The sequence below is a fragment of the Pogona vitticeps genome, chromosome 4, assembly GCF_051106095.1.
Source record: "Pogona vitticeps strain Pit_001003342236 chromosome 4, PviZW2.1, whole genome shotgun sequence".
NCBI classification, from domain to species: domain Eukaryota; kingdom Metazoa; phylum Chordata; class Lepidosauria; order Squamata; family Agamidae; genus Pogona; species Pogona vitticeps.
Window position 1 is genome coordinate 109,460,120 of NC_135786.1, and position 16,491 is coordinate 109,476,610.

General features: G+C 40.3%; 1 protein-coding gene across 6 annotated transcripts in view; it reads left to right on the forward strand.

The window, feature by feature from the left end:
- BRINP3 (BMP/retinoic acid inducible neural specific 3) overlaps positions 1-16,491 on the forward strand; it is a 369,852-nt gene that overhangs the window by 336,543 nt on the left and 16,818 nt on the right. The gene's annotated exons all lie outside the window — the stretch shown is intronic.

A 16,491-nucleotide genomic window follows, 5' to 3' on the forward strand; every position in this document is an offset into this window, starting at 1 on the left:
TGAAAAGTAGGGGTGCGAGTAAGCATCCTTGTTTTCCTCTGTCAGCCTTCCATCTGTGCTAATCTTTACCCTCAATGTTGTGTTGGAGTATAGTTCTTGTATTAGAGCTAGGAGTCTCTTATCAATGTTGGTCTCTGTGAGCTTATCCCACAGGCGGTTTCTGGTGATTGTGTCGAATGCAGAGGAGAAGTCAATAAAAGCCGTGAACAGCCATTTGAATGGCCTGGAGGTGTATTTGCACACAAGATGATGTAGCACGTAGATTTGATCTACTGTGCTATGCCCCTTCCTAAAACCTGCTTGTTCCTGATGAAGGATGTTATTTTCCTCCATCCATTTAGTCAGCTTCTGGGAAAGAAGGCGGGTATAAAGCTTGGAGCTAATATCCAGTAAGCTGATTGGGCGGTAATTCTGGGGGATAGATTTGTCTCCTTTTTTGTAGATTGGGAAGATTATGCTCTGCCTCCACCCATCAGGAAAAATTCCTGTAGCATTAATGTGGGAGAAGAGCTGTGCTAGGACTGGGGCCCATCATTCCAGGTTATTCTTATACACCTCTGATGGGATCATGTCCTCGCCGGGTGCTTTATCTGTTTCTAGGGCATTGATAAGTTTGTACACTTCCCGTTCTGAAACTGGGGGCCATTCGGGTGTAGAGTTTAGTAGAGTCTGGAGGGTTCTCACTTTTTGTGGCCCAGTGTTTGCATCACTATTAAAAATAGTTTGAAAGTAGTGGCACCAGGCATTTGCTGTGATGCAGGCATTTGGTGCAGGATTGGGACCTATATCCATAGCTGAGACCATACTCCAGAATTTTCGCTCTTTCTTTTCCAGCACAGCCTGCCCTAGTTCCTCCCACTGGGCTGACATGAATGCCCATTTCTTTTGTTTTAAAAGTTCCTTATATTTTGAGCGGTAACGAGCCAGCGCCTCCAGATTCGATTTTGAGTGCATCTTCCTCGTCTTCCTTGTTAAATGGGCTAGATGCTTTTTGGTTAGTCTACATTCTTGGTCGTACCATCCCCGTCTACGTGGGGCTAGGGAAGACTCCTGTGGCTTTTTAGTTAATAGAGGTCTTAAGTTAAAATTGATATAGTTGGTGCCTTCTATTGGATCCCTATGTCCGATTACAATATCCCTATGTGCACTCAGCAGATGTGGGTTGTTTAGCTGTTCCCGAATTGTTTGGTCAACAAGGGGGGACCATTTTAAGCGTTTCCCTACAATCATAGTTCTCTCTGCCCAATCAGCCGGTGGTGGGGGCAACTGTGGAGTTGTCAGGGGGATGGAGAGACAGATGGGTAGGTGGTCACTATCGGGTCGGTCTAATATATTGTATTTTGTCTCCTGGGACACCAGACTAGGGGAGCAAAATATATAATCAACGACACTCCCTGCCCGACTATTAAGGAAGGTGAAATGTCCTTTTGAGTCATCCTGAGAGCTGCCATGTAGGCAAATTAGTTCTAGGCCAGACATTGTCTCGGCTAGCTTCCTACCTTGTTTGTTGAGGACTTTGTCCAAAGAGTGTCGGTCAGATAGGAAGGGTTCATTAAACTCTAGGTCTGAATCAACTGCTGTCTCAGTTGATCCGGGGCCAACTCTGGCATTAAAGTTGCCACACAAAATTACAGCTGCTTTCGGGTGCAAAAACTCACAGTGGTTGATGGCTTCTTCCAATTCATGCCAACCTTTGTTGCATTCTTTACTGGGATTGCCTGTGAAGCCTTGCCATGCTTCATTTTCAGAATCGAAGCCAGGAAAGTTTTTACCATTACTACAGCACACACATTATTTTTTTAAAAAATTCATGCCCAATACATCAATATGTTGGTAAAAGTATGTCATCGGGTGCCCTCCACCATTACATTATTGATGATGATGATGATGATGATGATGATGATGATGATGATGATGATGATACATTGAAATGTTAGTATGCCAATGTTGGGGTGGGGTGATCGACAGTACTGCTGCATGGATATCCCAAGTCTATTGTGTGCAATGCATTTCTGCAGGAGCAGCCAGTGCAACAGAACCCACTTCCTGATCAATGTTCTCTATAATTTCCACCCAGCCACTCCCGTGTGCACGACCGCCCCTTTGCATGGGGTTCTGTTGCAACTGGAATGAAAGTGGCTCGAAACAATCATTGCGGGTGCACAGGGAAGGAGGAAAGCTGTATACATCAAGAGGCTAAATTGCCCCTTCAAGCAAGAGAGAAAATAAACTGGTACCATGGTGTAGCCAACCATAATGATTCAAACAGGAGGAAATACAGTGGTGCCTCACTTAATGACATTAATTCGTTCCAGCGAAATCGCTGTAGAGCGAAAATGTCGTAAAGCGAAATAAAAAAGCCCATTGAAATGCTTGAAAACCGTTCAATGCATTCCAGTGGGCTGAAAACTCACTGTCCAGTGAAGATCCTCTATAGGGGCGGCCATTTTCGGATGCCTGTAAAGCAAAAAATGGCTCCTAAACACAGCAGGGAGCCATTTTGTACACCTGGTGGCCATTTTGAAACCCGACGATCAGCTGTTTTTGATCGTAGTAAAGCGAAAATTGGTTCCTGAAGCAGGGAACCGATCATCGCAAAGCAGAAAAACCCCATTCAAACCATCATTTTGCGATCGCAAAAGCGATCGCAAAAACATCATCGTCAAGCGGATTCGTCGTTAAACGGGGTAATCGCAAAGCGGGGCACGACTGTACATTGGTACTACTAAATGATGTTGAGACATTTGTCCCAGGATATAACCAGGTATGGAAAGTACTGGAAGAACTAGAAAACATTTCCCTCATGTGACCAGGGCCTTAGTTAATTTTAAAGCATTAGCCAGAGAAAATAGTGAATTTAATACTGACAAGTTAATTTTAATACATCATTCCAACATTCTGATTCCAACCAGCACTGCATTTAGCCCATAGAGAATAGAGAATAAAGAAATAGACAAATAAATTGCAAAAAGCTTTTTGTTTTTATTGTTGCTTCTGACTGGCATGGGGAACTAGAGTTCGTTTGTTGTTTCTCTGGGAGTATGAAATATTAGAAAGCAAAAAAAAAATTCAATACGGAGTTTTTTAAAAAGTCACTGAAAATTCAGCATCCTAGAAAAGAGGAAAAGGATGCATCCTTGCTGCTGCTCCTCGCAGCAGAATTAACTTCAAACATAAAAACAGATTATCTGCCCACAGAAAGCAAAGGGTATTTCTTCTTCTTTTAAAGCTCTGGTGAATGGTGATTACTGTCCTGAAGGGAAGGAGTGAAGTATCATAAAGAATCTCTCTACAAGAGGCACCTGTGAATCTTGGCAGAGTGGGGAAAATGATTTCATAGCCAGCTCCCTTCTATCCCCCCCACCCACCCCCATTCATCCTTATGCTGAATGTCTTCGTTATCCCGTTATAGAGGCCTACAGATATTTCAGATAAATAAAGTCATATTATTTGGAAAGGCTGATGACACTGCACGTCGTATAAATCTTCAGATGTGTGTTAGCCACCTCAAGCAAAGGGAATTCTCAAAGTAAAATCCTCTTTTGCATGGAATAATGTTCCATTCTGGGTTCTGATTAAAAACAGAAGAATTTTCAAGAGAGGCCCAAGTAGGCACTTTGATTCACCTGAAAACACCCAAGGATCTGATGGTATCCTTAATCACGCCCCCTCACATTTTTTTCTTGAACTGTAGTCTCAAGTGCCACATTTCTAGGGATGTGAAAATCTCTCTTAGTTGCATTGCATTTGAATCCTATCTGCATTTTTATCCCTATACATTTCAAACTGCCCCCCTCCATGTTATTGGATGGATTATTTTTCAAGAAATCTCAATATCTTTTAACTGTATAGAACTAACCAGATGCTTCTTGGAATCCTTGTCCGGCACAGGCTGTGTTATATATGTCATACTGGCACTATGCACCATAGAGGTCACACAATCATGCTGCCTGAGCATCATTATCAGGGAAGCATTTATACATTGTACACTAAAAAGTTGAGATTTCTTTATGAAATGCAAGAGAAAGGAAAACAAACAGATTCGTTTTGCAAAGCATAGGTTTTTGGGCGCTTCCTTCTTAGTACTAAGGTCTGCATAGCTTTAAAATGAACCAAATTGTTCATTTTCCAGAGAGAAGCTAAGTCAATTGTATCTATGATTAAATTTCTTTACCAAAGACACTGAAATACACATCAGTTGCTGACAAAACAAATGGGTAGAGTAGAGACTGCATATTTTGCCCCATATCTCCATTTTTTTTGAAAGGGAGATAGAGGAAGGAAGACTTGCAGATTACTGCAAGCAAGCCAATTACTATAAAAGTCATACCAAAACTAAAATCAATTTTAAACTCATTCATATTCCACTGGGTTTATATTATTATTTAAGGAATCCCACCATCTAGATCAGAACAAACAATATTCATTTGAGGTGCTACAGAATAATGTAGAGTCCAAGTCTGGACTATCTCTCTCTCTCTCTCTCTCTCTCTCTCTCTCTCTCTCTCTCTCTCTCTATCTATCTATCTATCTATCTATCTATCTATCTATCTATCTATCAGTCCACCTCAAAGTGCAATTGTATATCATCCAATAGTATTTTTAAAAGGAAATAATATTTTTTTAAAAAAATACTTCTGAAAAAGAAAACAAATTAAAAGGCAGAAGCATGATAACATAGTTTCCCCTGTCTGTTAAAACTCAATAGGAAAAGAGCCAAACATATCTCCCAAATGGTGTTTTACAGCCAGGGTGCTCCTACAGAAAAAACACCCTTAATATTATTTAGCCTGAGCACCATCAGCCCTGGAGAGGAAAATGTAATTTGGATTGTGGTGTGCAAGGCGAGATAAAAATTTTCCTCCATGCTGTGGTTCATGGAACATCTCTTCCAATACCACTTTTTGCTTGGGAGAGGAGGTTTCTATGGGCATCAGTCTGAGCACAGCGTGGAGACAAGTTTGACCGTACCTCACCTGGCTTTCATTCCATAATTCAAATCTTGCCCCCTCGCTTAGCCAGTGATGCTTTTATCTTGGGCAGGTATGTTTCCATTATACCAACAAAAAACTTCTTTGTCGTGACTAATAGTTCTTCTGGGGGATGGTTTTCACCAGATTAATGACTGTTTGTGTGTTGCATGCCGTCAAATCAGAATTGACTTACAGCAACCCTAATAGGACTTTCAAAGTAAGTGAGATAATTATGGAGTGGTTTTACCAGCTCCACTCCCTCAGTGGGTTTCCATGGCTAAGTGAGGATTCAAACCTTATTTTTCAGAGTCTGAGTCCATCACTCTATCCACTGCACCACAAGGGGAATCCAGAATAATGACTGAGAGGGTCTAAATCTTGCTGTAGTTCATGGCTCCAGTCTTACTCATTGGGTCATGGTGATTTTTTTTTTTTGGTTGGTTTGAGTTTTTCTTCTCTGTTTGGTTTGTGTTTGTATTTATAGGGAGTCATTTGGGAATGTAAATGCATGCAGTATCCCTGAGTACACTTTTACACCCCAAAAAATTTATATACACTAATATCACCCCCTTGATTTGAAAGGAAGGAAATCATACATTGTTTGAATTCAAAATCTTATTGAATCTACACAGGCTGTGTGCCAAACTAGCAGGATGCACCAAATTTAATAAAGATGTGCACTATTTTTCTGGAACACATTGCACACCAGCCATGGGGTGGTATAGGGAGTAGTCACCTTTGGAACAGTCTCCCTTCAGAGATCTGTCTGGCTCCCTCGCTGGGTGTTTTTAAGAGCCGACTTAAGACCTGGCTTTTTAGGGAGGCTTTCCCTCCTGTCATCACTTGAATATTTTTATCTTTTCCCAACTTGAACGATATTACTATTGTTGTTCTCTATTTTATTATATTGCTTTTATGCTGTTTTTTATTGTTAGCCGCCCAGAGTAGACTTGGGTCTAAATGGGTGGAGTACAAATTTAATAAATAAATAAATAAATAAATAAATAAATAAATAAATAAATAAATAAATAAATAAATAAATAAATAAAATAGTAAGATGTCTAATGTGCCTAGCAAATTGCATTAAACTTTTGCTAGCTCGCAGAGGATTTAAATCATCACCAATGGCTGCCAGAGTGGTGCTAGCAATGACGTGCTTGCTAGAGACAGCCAAGACAGAGTTGGTGAGGAGGCTTTTCCTACCACTTTAATCATTCTGTGTGTGGTGTGCAAAAAGGAACAAACCAGGCTAAAGGTCATGTCGTCCACCCTGGTGCCTCAGCCCAACATCAAAAGACCAGTGTGCTATTTTTTTTCATCAATGGAAAACTCAGCAGTGGCCAGAGGATTGGGAAAGATCAGTCTACATCCCAATCTCAAAGAAGTGCAGCGCCTAAGAATGCTCCAACTGCCGTACAATTGCACCCATTTCACATGCTAGCAAGCTTATGCTCAAAATCCTACAAGGTAGGCTTCAGCAGTATGTCGATCGAGAATTCCCAGAAGTACAAGCTGGATTTCGATGGGGCAGAAGAACTAGAGGCCAAATTGCTAACATGCGCTGGCTTATGGAGAAAGCCAAAGAGTTCCAGAAAAACATATACTTTTGTTTCATTGACTGTGCAAAAGCCTTTGACTGTGTGGACCACAGCAAACTATGGCATGTCCTTAAAGAAATGGGACTCCCTGACCACCTTATCTATCTCCTGAGAAACCTATACATGGGAAAAGAAGCGACAGTTAGAACTGGATATGGAAGAACTGATTGGTTCAAAAGCACGACAAGGCTTTATATTGTCCCCCAGCTTATTTAACTAATATGCAGAATACATCATGCAAAAGGCCTGATTGGAGGAATCCCGAGCCGGAATTAAGATTGCCGGAAGTAATATCAACAACTTCAGATATGCAGATGATACCACTCTGATGGCAGAAAGTGAGGAGGAATTTAAACATCTCTTAATGAGGGTGAGAGTGCAAAAAATGGTCTGAAGCCGTTGGCCCCATCACCTCCTGGCAAATAGAAGGGGAAGATATGGAGGTAGTGAAAGATTTTACTTTCCCAGGCTCCATGATCCCTGCAGGTGGGGACAGCAGCCATGAAATTCAGAGACACCTGCTTCTTGGGAGGAAAGTGATGTCAAACCTAGGCAACATCAAGCAGAGACCTCACCTTGCTGACAAAGGTCTGCATAGTCAAAGCTATGGTTTTTCCAGTAGTGATGTATAGAAGTGAGAGCTGGACCATAAAGAAGGCTGACCGCTGAAAAATTTATGCTTTTGAATTGGGGTGCTGGAGGAGACACTTGAGAGTCCCCTGGATCCCCTATCCATTCTGAAGGAAATCAACCCTGAGTGCTCACTGGAAGGACAGATCCTGAAACTGAGGCTCCAATACTTTGGCCATCTCATGAGAAGACTCCCTGGAAAAGACCCTGCTGTTGGGAAAGTGTGAAGGCAGAAGGGGATGAAAGAGGATGAGATAGTTGGACAATATCATCGAAGCTACCAACATGAATTTGACCCAACTCCGGGAGGCAGTGGAAGACAGGAGGGCCTGGCATGTTCTGGTCCATGGGTCTCGAAGAGTCGGACATGACTAAACGACTAAACAATAACAACATTTATAAAGCTGATTAAGTACACTGAAATCCTGGACTTGTTTCCTGCAAATTAAATCACCCTCAGAAAAGCATCTATATAGGAGTGCAGACTTTTAATGCACATTTTATACACTACGTAAATTGTATACACACATTCAACTTATTTGAAATTTAGTGTTGGAAATGAGTTTTAAAGATATCATGACTTGTCAGAAAGATAAGTAAAGCAAATTAAGTGTGGACTTTCACTAGAAGCTAAAATAACCAAACAAAGGGTACTGTACTACAGTGGCATCGTAAGAAGACAAGTTCACTGGAAAAGGCAGCAATGCAGGAAAAAGTGCAATGCAGTAGGAAAAGAAACGTGATTGCTACACTCTTCAGACTTCTGCTGTTCTGAGCAGAAACTGCAGAGCTAAATGCAGTGGGGATTAACTTTGGAAGGTTCCTGTTTTCATGGTTTTATGAAAGAGTCAAGTCTCTCTCTCTCTCTCTCTCTCTCTCTCACACACACACACACACACACACACACACACACACACACACACACACAAACCCTTCCTCCCTCAATTTTCAACAATCAGTTGCTTCAGTTCAGTATGTCAATTTCCTCTCATTACATTTAAACAAGCTTGATGAAGCAACCTGTTCCTCTCTTGCACCTTCCTTCCAGCCTTAATTGAAGCATTCCCTCCTCCTTGCATCAGTTCCTTTTTTCAGTTTTGAGTCTCTCTCTCTCTCTCTCTCTCTCTCTCTCTCTCTCTCTCTCTCATACACACATACACACACCCTTCCTCGCTCTCTCAATTTTCTATAAACATTTAAACAAGTTGATGAAGTCACCTGTCCCTCTCTCACACCTTTCTTCTCACCTTAATTGGAGTGTTCCCTCCTCCTGCTTGCAGTCACCTCCAGTGGAAGTAGTCATTCACATGCTGGATTGACTGCCCCGGGTTGTTCTACAGCCGTAAACAATGAAGCCACCTTCATCTAAAAGAACGGATTTACAAGTGCCTCAACCAAGGAAGGTAGCAGGGATAGGTGACTTACAGTTTGAGGTTCGGCTGTAGGGGGTTGGGGTGGGGGGTACCTCTGTGCTCATTACTTCCAGGATTTTCATTTTTACCCCAACTGTATGCAATCAAGTCCATTCTAATTCACGATGAACTCTCACAGGGCTTCCTATGTATACAGCATTCAGAAGTGGTTTACCATGCTTTCTTTTGGAGGTGTTCTGGGACTGTGCAGGTTGCTCAAGGATACACAGGCTGGCTCTTCCCCCAGGACTGATAAGGGGCAATGGAACGTCTGACCTCTGGCTTCTCCTAACTCACTGAGCTATTCACCCAACCTAATAACCCCTTTAATTAGCATTACCTTCTTTTCAGAGAAAGAAGGTTGCATGGCTTCCAGAAGGGAAATGTCTTTTAGAATATCTGGCCACACAGCAATATGGAGGCAGGGAAGAGGAAGAGATAGATGGCTCTGCAGAGTGATTCATCTGCTTCATGCAACAGATTTTGGAAAACATTAAACATGACCACATTCTGCCCCCTCCTGTTATGTTTTTATTACTCAGAAAGGAAAGAAATGCTTGGTGGGTGTGTTCTCTTTTCAATGCCCAAATAACTTGGCTGACTCTGAATCCTAATTATGCACTTTGTCTCAGAGAGAGGGCATTTTGGGTCATTCTGTCTAAGGGATCATGTAGTCCAGAAAGTAATTTTTTTTCAAGCTCTGCCTTTCAGGTAAGCTTCTCTATCATTATTAGGGAGACCCTTGTCAGGATTTTTTAGACATCAGCTACTCAAAAGTGGTTTACTATTTACTTCTTCTGGTGATGCTGACATTCTCATAGAGTAACCTCTGATAATACTGTTTGAAACCATTCTGCTGTAGCAATGGATGGTAATTTAATTCAGAAAATGTTCACACTGCAATCATTTTTTTCAAAGGTGATGATTTTAAGAAGTATCACAGAATATTACGCACCCAAGAGCTGTTCTCTTATAAATTTGTAACTTTAACTGGTACGCCATGAATGAAAGTAATCAGCATTATTTCAGATTCGGATCTATGTGATTTTGAAACATTGTTGTGACTAAGAATGATGATGTTATTGGAATTTATCAACATCCACTGTCTACATGGTGCTCTCACTGCCAGTTATGCCCAGCAGTCTCATAATTGCATCTGATGGTTTTCCCCCATGGCTGACCATCAGGCTGTGCATTCATTTCTAAAACCAAATAAAAACAACTCAAACACCATTGATTTCTAATTTGTTTCTGTGAGAAACAAATGAAAATATAGACACAAAATATAGGAACAGTGGGATATTTTTTTTCCATCTCCTTTCTCCTGTTTCTTTCTCAGAGATAGAATTCTTGAAACTGATAATAGACATTGCATTGCATTGTCACAAAGAAATGAAACACATGGCATCAAAAGAAAAGGAAAAGGAAACAAATAGGTTGGCTACAAATAAAATGGGTGAAAAAACATGCAAACATATTAAAAGTTCCTGTCTATAGGTGATAATGGGACTCCTGGACCATTCATTCATCCTTTCCTGCCTGAAGCTCATCCCAGTTCTGAGAGCTAGAGCTTTGTAGGGAGTTTCATTTCAGTTTATTGCTCTGTTCTTTGTAGAACAGGAGCTAGGAACAGGTGGCCCTCAACATGAGATGATGTAGGTATCTTCTCTCATTTTTCACCATTTGTACCTCTAACAGGGACTGATACAGGTTGTAGTTTAACAATATTTGGTGAACCAAATGTTCCCCATCCCTGGTATAGATGCTATATATGTCAGCAGAAGTGTTTGCAAAGCTTTGGATTGTGTTGATGCTTTAAACAATTAAATTTGTGAAAAAACCAACAAACAATAAAACCCGCAAGTATATGAATGTGGTATATTATGCTTCTGTACCCATAATCCAAAAACTTAAGAAATTGTCTGATAATGGTACTTAATATTGTGCCCACATTACCAGCAAAACCAAGGATGCCAAGCTTTACATAGCAAAGGTCAAACAGAATGTTGACAACACCAATGGCAGCAGTCAAGATGGTCTACAGAATAGCCCCTTGTGCTTACTACCATTCACAAAGACGCCAAGCAGGGTAAATCCCAGAACCTGATCCTTTTTTTCATCAGTTAACTACTTCTCACCCTAACACAAAGGAACTTCTCACTTTAACACAAAGCAACAAGTGTTGGAAAAACAGCCCTCATGCCTTTATTCCTTCCAAATTAGGAAAAAAGAAAGAAAGAAAAAGCAGCTGGAACTAACCATTGTCTTTCAACATTAGCAAGTTAGATGTTTTCAATGTATTTTATCAGTTTCAAATCTGCAAACAGAAAAGGCTGCTTCTGTCTGCATGAGGGGGAGGTAAAACAGTTTTACTTTTTATAAATCATAACTCTGAAGCAATTTTCCCCAAATATTCCCATATTTGGTACAGGGTAAGGTCAGATTGTCTGCTGCTTATTTGCCAGATTTGATGCTGATCTGAGGTTCAGTTTGAACCTTCAAATTTTTTGTTTGGGGCACACCCATTTTTAGAATTACCTTATCAAATGCTGATTTGCTGTGTTGCACAATATCTATAGCTGCATTGTTGTGCAGCAATAATGACATTTAAAATAGAAGCACTGCCCTTTTTACAGAATCAAATTAAGCATGCCATTTGTCACATTGATTCTGCAAATGCTACTCATTGCAAAGACAAAGGCAGCCTCACTGATTTCCATTCTTCCATTGTCATGCTGTGTATAGCTATTGATAGTATATGTGAATGGGACAAAAACGGCCACCCCAGCAAGTTACTGAGTGTTGAGACAGATTCATTGTATGTGCAAATGACTGTTCACCATTCTCTTTTAAATCTACTTATTCCTAGCTGATCAGACAAGAGAGGAGAACCAAATGTATATTTTCCAGTGCCTCTGAATGCCAATCACATTTCCTCATTCCTATTATTTGTATGGCTTTAGAGTGTTATTTTTATTATCCTTAATGATATACTAGTCCTTTCTTTTCATTCTGTGTACATGTCCAGCCAAAGAAGGAAAATCCATTTCATTTCTATACAGATATAATATTTAGGTACAACATAGACACTGTTATATTGTCATCCTGAAAAGAAAATGAAAGAGTACAAGAGAAGATTAAATTCTCAGCAAGTAAACCCTTCAGTTACAATTCACAATTTGTCCATGGTTTAAGTTGACATTGTATATATCCTCTCTCAGATATGACATGGATTTAACCATGCAGCAATTTTTGATTATCTGAAGCTGAAGCCAGACATTTTCAGCCCAATGTCTCCCAATCACCTCTCCATTGCAACAGACAGATAACTAAAACACATTCTGCCATTGTATGACATGTTCCCCTGATCCTGCTGTAATTCATTGTCTGCCATTAGAGATGGGCAAGAACCTCGGTTTGGAGGTTTGCACCATTTTGTACACACAACACCACAGGTGCTGCGCATTCTCTTCCCCCCACATCAAGTCAACAGTGTATGGGGATGACTGAGAGTGCAACTACACAGTAGGGAAAATGTGAATAGATCTGCTGTGAAGTTTGACCTAGCCAGGCAGGTTTCCCCAGATAAATTTGTTTTAGTTGACGACACAGGAGTTGGTAGAGACAGAAATGGAAATTGGCAATAAGCCTTGTTTGCAGCTTGTTAAGCTGATCATCCAGATTTTCTGGACATACAGTTATAGCAGATCTACCTTAACAAGCTCCAAAGAAGTCTGAGTGATAATTTCCAGACAGGGAAGACAGTACCCCACCACTACTACCCTAATGGACCAGCTTTCACGACAATATGACACTATCACATTAAATGCCATCATTGTTGGATCTGGCATAATGGCGCTGAGTTTTTATGAACATTACAAATGCTCAGAAAGCAAATCTACCAGAATATTTATTGTACATACATTGTGAGGGAAGAGAATGTTGTCAGGCTGAGCTTAAATGTTCTCAAAGACAACAGTAGCTGCTTAGGGCAAATTGTGGATTGCAAGAAACCCCCTCCCCAAGAGGTAGGAAGAAACAGCCAGAGGAAGGCAAGGGCAGAAGATGAAAAGTAGCTGAAAAAAGAATGGAGAATAAGCAATGAATTGTGAAAGAGATGCTGGAGGGGAGAAGAAATGGAGTCTGAAGGAAAAAGACAAAAAAAGACAGGAAATAAGGACAATTTCTTAGCTGCAGGCTATTATTAGAATGTGATCGCTGTATCTTCAGCTGCTGCTCCAGAAAACTGCATAGCTCCCTTAGGCATAAGCAGGTGTGTGCGTGTGTTTGGCTTATCGAAATATCAGTGTTTGAGAAGGATCACCACTTCTTTAAACTTCTTATAAAATCAATTCTTGTTCAACACTTTTGAGGTTGACTTGTGGAGATTAGATTAGAGTTGGAATTGGTCTTTCTATTGTGACACCAGCAGGGAAAGATTGTGTAGCACAGGAAGTGTGATGACTCATCAAAACAAGAGTAACGTGCGCCCATCAGCTCTTGTCTGTTTGATTACTCACAACCAATGCTTCTCCACTCCTTGGAAATCCCAACTGCCCAACATGGGCATGGTAAAGAGGAGGTGGCCATCTTGCCACTAAATCTTGTAGGTGAGAATCAACAGTAAAGATTCCCAGGGAAATCTTTTGTATGCCTTTAAATGTTCTTTAAAAAGCAATGCTGGACTCCCATTCATCACCAAAGTGTGTAAAGCAGGACATCAAAACTAGTTGGATAAATTGGATTTCTGATTGGCAAGCTAATGGACTTGAGATTTGTGCCTCAAGACATAACCTTTATGCAAGGATTCATTGTCATTCAATGACATTCACTCTGCCCAGCAGGAACCTTCAGCAGAACAGGTGAGTCTTGAACAACTGGAATTGTAAGTTTTAACCTGTGGCTGTTCAATAATAGATGGCAATTACCTGCCTCCAGTCCACATCATTGCCTTCCTAACCTTTCTTGATCATGTAGGTGTTCTTATCACATCTACCTTGCCAATGGGATTTTTTTAAAAAAAGTTCTCAGTAGATCTGAACTGATTTGTTGTTGTTGGTTCAAAACAAAAAAAAATCTCACACATACAATTAAGCCCATCACACTGTTAAGGCTAACCCATGTCTTGTGGCATAAATTATTATGGACTACCTCTCATATAGTTAGATGCACGGAAATAGTGTCTTCAGAGAGTAATACAGTATATTCTGGATGTTGTAGTTTTATGTTTTATATCTGTTTAATGCTTTTTAATTTTTTTTAAGTTTTTAATTTTGTTTTAATATTGTAAGCTGCCTTGGGTCCTCTTGAGGGGAAAGTTGGGGCATCCTGTGAGCCATCTTGACTGTCAGTATTGTCAACATTCAGGCTGCCCTTTGCTATGTAAACCTTGGCATCCTTTTATCCCACATTCATAAACCAGAGGGGTTTGTTTGTTTGTTTGTTTGAAGAACTGAGTATCTCCAATGCATACCAGGCCTAAGCATTGTGGAAATTTAATAATTTCCTCCCTTCTACCACCACCTGTTAGCAGAGTATAGAGTAAAAACAAAGCAATACCAGCAATGGCAGCAGGAAAAAAAAACATGTATGTGTAAGAGAGGTAGCCCAAGTTCCCAGTGTCAGCCCCTTTCACAGTAACTAATACTTTGTACAGTAAAAAAGAATCACTTAAAAACTATTTAAAGTAGAAAAAGTATATTTACTTACAGTTACAGTTAAAAGTATAAAAAGGAAGCAAAAGAAATTGTATTCTCAGCCATGTGGGAGACTAAGTCCACAATGCAGTCACATGGTTGATAATCAGGAGCAGACAATTATATGTCTGCTATTATCTGGAAGTTGAGTCAGGGCAACTGGACGTCTTTCTTATTAGGTTGAAATGTTTTGCTACTCATCCAAGTAGCTTCTTCAGTCTGGATGAGTAGTGAAATGTTTCAACCTAATAAGAAAGTCTAGTTGCTATGACACAGCTTCCATATAACTTCACCTGGATGACTGAGAATCTTCACAGATATATATGTCTGCTTTCAGCAGAAGTTAGAGAAGAGGGAGAGGGAACAATGGAAGCATAGCCAAAGAGGGAGGGAGGGAGGGAGGGAGGAGGAAGAGGATAGGGAAGGCAGAGGTGGGGGAAAAACTTTGCTAATGGGTTAGTAGCAGAAGATAGTCACCTTTGTTTGTGAAAACTCCCTCCTAGCATTGAAACCTAGTATTAGGCTGCAGACAAGACTGCTATTTTCTCCAACACTAAGTGATGCTCATATGTGAATAAACTGACCTTAGTGGTCAGATCCATAGCTTGATTGGTAAGCCCATATGTAAGCTTGCAGCTTCAGTCCCAAAAATTTCTATGTCAAGGATTATAAGTCTGATCAGAGATCCTGGAGAACCACAGGATGCCATATACAGCTGACTGAATCAATGATATGATACAGTGGTGCCTCGCTTAATGAGCGATTCGTTTAACGACGAATCCGCATAGCGATTTAGTTTTTGCGATCGCAAAAGCGATTGCATAACGATGTTTTAAATGGGAAAACATCACTTTGCAATGATCGGTAAGCTGCTTTGCTTACCGATTATCGCATAACAATGTTTTTCCAACAGCTGATTGGCGGTTCCAAAATGGCCACCGGCTGAAGAAAATGGCCGCCTGCTGTGTTTTCACGCCCTTTCCTTGCATATCGGGCAGCGAAAATGGCGGTCGTATAGAGGATTTCCACATAATGGTGAGTTTTTTGCCCATAGGAACACATCAAACATGTTTTAATGTGTTCCTATGAGCTTTTTTGCCCCGCATAGCGACGAATCCACTTAGCGATGATTTTTTCGGAACGGATTATCGTCACTATTTGGGGCACCACTGTATAAGGTAGGGTAAAACAGCTTCATGTATTTTTCTGTGTCATGTCCCATGTTTTCAACAGCAACATTTGAAGGCAGATTTGTCAATCTGGTTATATGAGTGTAAGTAACATCTGTAAAGTGTTGGTGGGCAAGATTTCTCTGGGCTGTTACATTCCTAGCCAAGGTTTAATAGCTATATTATCTACAAACTGCAGTAATGTAAATAATGAAATCATTTTGTCTTTGGTCAGAAATGTAAAAAGATTGTGTTCAGAGTTGGTTTTTCCCCAAGACACTCCAGTTTATCATCAAAAGTACTCAAGAATAATTAAAAACAGCTTTGTCAGCTGCAGGAGTAGACCCCCCCCCTTCCACAAATGTAACATTTATATGATGCAGCAGGTTTCAAAAGTGTTGTCTCCATATATTCACCTGTCAGAACAACATATTCTTTAATGGAATCCTCTTTCTCAAAGCGGCAAATGTTGACTTGCCCAATCCAATTCCTATTTTTAACAGCAGCTTTTTTAAAAAATCACAATGAAACTCAGATATATTTAATTAATCCTTTCAAGAGCTTCTTGTCACTTTCCACTAAGAAGAAATTTAAAGGGTTCCTGAGTGTGCTGCCTTTTGAAAGATTACATATTCCCATCAATAAAATGTACTAAGTAAAAGCAAAATCTTATTAACATTGCTTTGGAGGACCAGTTAAGCCTTACTCATATGTATTAGTCAATTCATATGTATTAGGTGAATGAACAGAGAATATCCTTTTAGAAGTCTAGCAATCTTTTCAAAGGAAAGTCAAGGATAATATCTTTTTTTTTTTTTTTTTGCAATAAAAGCTGCACTTTAAATATATAGCTGATTATAGCACTGGGTGCCCCTTTATGTGATGTCAGACCCATTAATAATTTTTGTAGCTACACAAATATCTGGAAGAAAACCCTCTAAACCAGTGGTCCCCAACCTTGGGCCTCCAGATGTTCTCGGACTTCAAGTCCCAGAAATCCTGGCCAGCACAGC